Source organism: Octopus sinensis, linkage group LG12 (genome assembly GCF_006345805.1).
Source record: "Octopus sinensis linkage group LG12, ASM634580v1, whole genome shotgun sequence".
Classification (NCBI taxonomy): Eukaryota; Metazoa; Mollusca; class Cephalopoda; order Octopoda; family Octopodidae; genus Octopus; species Octopus sinensis.
Window position 1 is genome coordinate 54544255 of NC_043008.1, and position 3722 is coordinate 54547976.

Genomic DNA, 3722 nt, shown 5'->3' on the forward strand with positions numbered 1-3722 from the left:
TTTTGTATGGCATGAACCAATGAAAGTTCTTTGAAAAATCATAGGTAAAGTCTAATTGAAGAAATTGTGTGAGGGTAAATCATTATGTATTTATTTGTTTCTGTTTGCTGCTTTCTTTTTAAATATTACATCTAGTTTCACTTTATTCGTTGCACACTGTGTGTGTACGTTGCGTGTGCTGTAAACCAGACTAAGAAAAGCATTTGACATACACACCAGAATGTGAGTTTTCTGTAAATTGTGCTTAATTGGAGTTTAAATTTTAAAAACTGGACCTGGCATGACCCGATGCATTCTACTCTTAGAAAATGCTGCTAGTGGTAAATGTAATTGAAGAAATCCTATATTGTAGATTTCTATAAGTTACAAAGGGAGGCAGATAAAATCTGCCTTTTATAATAAGAGATATATATCCCCTTATATATATATATATATATATATATATATATATATATATATTATATTATACACATACATATATACATGCATATATGAGTACAGGACGTCACCAACGGTGCAAATAACATGAAATACGTAAACAAACAAACTAGGTGAAGGACCAGTTAACACAGAGAAAGGACCCTCCATTAATTGTCGGCTGTTTATATACTCCTAATGCTCGAAATGAGGCGTAGAAATGAGGCGTAGAAAGGCAGCTTTCTCTGTGTTAACATGTCCTATTTTCCATTTTTTTTCTTATTGTTTACGCATTTCATGTTATTTGCACCGTTGGTGACGTCCTCTTTAGCATATACGCATGTATGTATGTGTGTGTGTATATATATATATGTATGCATGAAAAATGACTTGCAGTCAATATATGAATAGGTTGATGGGATCTTTTCCTTTTGAACGGCAGTTTGTAACATAATTCCTAGGTAACTAAAAAGTTTTAAACTTCGTATACTGGTAGAATGTGTTTATAAAGCATCATTTTCTCTTGGTTTTATTGAGAAAAATCTATAGTTTGTAAGATATTTCGTCTAAAAATCCGAGCATTTCGGCAATTTTAACCAATCGATTACCTCCATTGAACTAAAATCATTTGCTGCGTCTAAAACTGAGACAACATCCTGTCACTAACCCTCAACCTAACCCTAACCCTAATTTTTTTTTCTTCATTGTTAAATTAATTTAATTGTTACGCATGTAAAAAAAAAACGAAAGCAATGGAAAATAATTTAAACAATTAACAAACAAAATAATTCTATAATTTTATACACACGCTTTCCGTACGTATACGGAAAGCGTGTGTTCCGGAAAGCGTGTGTATAAAATTATAGAATTATTTTGTTTGTTAATTGTTTAAATTATTTTCCATTGCTTTCGTTTTTTTTTTACACGCGTAACAATTAAATTAATTTAACAATGAAGAAAAAAAATTAGGGTTAGGGTTAGGTTGAGGGTTAGTGACAGGATGTTGTCTCAGTTTTAGACGCAGCAAGTGATTTTAGCTCAAAAGAGAGCATAGGATTGGTTAAAATTCGAAAAATTAAACTACGTTAAACAAACAAATTACAATTTTCTCAAGAAAGCCAAGAGAAAAAAATGTTTTATTTTGACACATTCTATCAGTATACGAAGTTTTAAAGTGTTTAGTTAACTAGAAATTGTCTGCCGTTCAAAAGGAAAAGATCCGGTTGATGAAAATAATATGCAGTTCAATGTTGATAATTTTCAAGCATTCTGCAACCGGCCCACAAGCAGACTACAATCAGAATACATAGGACCAGGGGGCAAGGCAATATATATATATAAATATAAACTTGTGGGTATAATACATCACCAACTGTAAACAACATGAAGTTAGAAAAAGAATGAGTTAAATATGCAAACAATGAGTGAAAAATGGAAAACAGGACAAGTAACACAAAGAACGACCCTTCATTAGTTGTTGGCTGTCTATCTACTCCTCATTTCGAGCATTCAATGACAATATGAGTCTTCGATGAGAGTTGTTCCCATAACATGGTTTCTCATGGACAGAACAGAAAACACATATGTGACATGGCTTCTGCTGGAAGACAGCAAAAGGTCATAATACATCAAGACCATCTGCAAAATAAGCTTCCTCTCTTCAGAGATCCGAACTCAACCGCACAACCCATCTCACTAAAGAATAACGGGAAAGGCTTCCCTTTTTAAAGCTGATGGTGGGCTCCAACGAATGGTCTGTCACATGATGGGATAATGGCCCACACAAAGCTAGAAGAACTTAACCATCATGTGATCAGGTCATGTGACCACTTGTAGAAAACATAGCATACGAGCTGATATTTGAATATTTAAAGGCAGACAGGCAATGTGTGAATATACACTTGCTTCATACGATATTTACCACTTGCTTCTTACGATATAAGATGTGTATGTTTTATTGTTAAGTGTAACCAAAAATTATCCTGCAGCTAATGCAATATTATTACAGAAGGATGTCTAAGTAGCTGCATAACTTTAATGATTATTTTTTTTTTGTTTGGTTATTTTAATCGGCCAGATCCATCTATCTTCAACCCATGAAAAATCTACAAATTGTTATTTGTATGTTTCCACAACAACTGGAAGCCATCTGGGGGTTAAGATTTGGGTTAAGGTTTAGGTTTCGGATTTAGGGCTAGGATTAAAGTTAGGGTTATGAATCATTAAAATGTCATTATAAATGCTAAATTGTTATTTTTCTTCAATTTTCCTTTATTAAATATTTTGGTTAAATTTCTTCAAAACGCTGGAAGTATTTCAAATTTGCATTTGAACATTTTCAAAAAAAAAATGTAGTCTTGATGTACTTTTGATAGGTTTATGATGAAAATCACATTCATCTGTTATTTGGGGGTTTTTTTTTTGAGAAATTAATAAAGTAACAAGCATTTAAAGTTATGTAATTTTAGCCAATTGGAAACTTCCATTAACAAAAATTACAGAACCGTGAATGTTTTTAAAAAAGAATTCAATTAAAGAAAATGTTTTTTTTTCACACCAGAGTAAGCATAAACACATACACACACACACACACACACACACACACTTTTATAGTACTGTAAATCCTTGAGTATAATCCGAATTTTTTCCCCAAAATTTAAAGGTCAAAATCCCTAGTGCGTACTATATACGAGGTTAAAAATAAAAATTATTTTCTAAGCGATGTCCGAGTCTCTATTTGCTGTCTGGTTATGTTTATTCAGCTGCATTTTGTGATGTCGGGTGTTGAAATACCTTAAGCTAAGCCTGAAAGCCATGAAGTCATAAAAGAATCATCTATAACTTGCAATAAGCAACATTTATTAAACGTTATTACTGTTATTTCTTTATTTTCTGCAACAAATGCACAAAAATGCTACACGTTTGCATTATGTTATATATACAATAATAATAAAGGACGTTACCGTATACATTTTTACAAACCAAGGACCTTATATAGACGTCCTTGAGGTTTGGGTTTTTCAGAGGTACAGCCTCCTAAAAATCCCCTGCGTATTTTACTCAAGGGCAGACTATACTTGAGGATTTACACTCACACACATTGAGTTATGTGTTTGTTATTTGCAGTTACCTTAGCTCTATGATTAAGGGTATCTCTCTTCATAATACAATGTATTTATAACTGCATATGTGGCATATTTAGTGTGGCTGTGAATTTAGGACATTACGATACATTCGTGTTCTAATTATGAATGAAAGATCAGTTTTTGATCAAGTAGATTCGTGATCAATGGCAGTCAAACCAA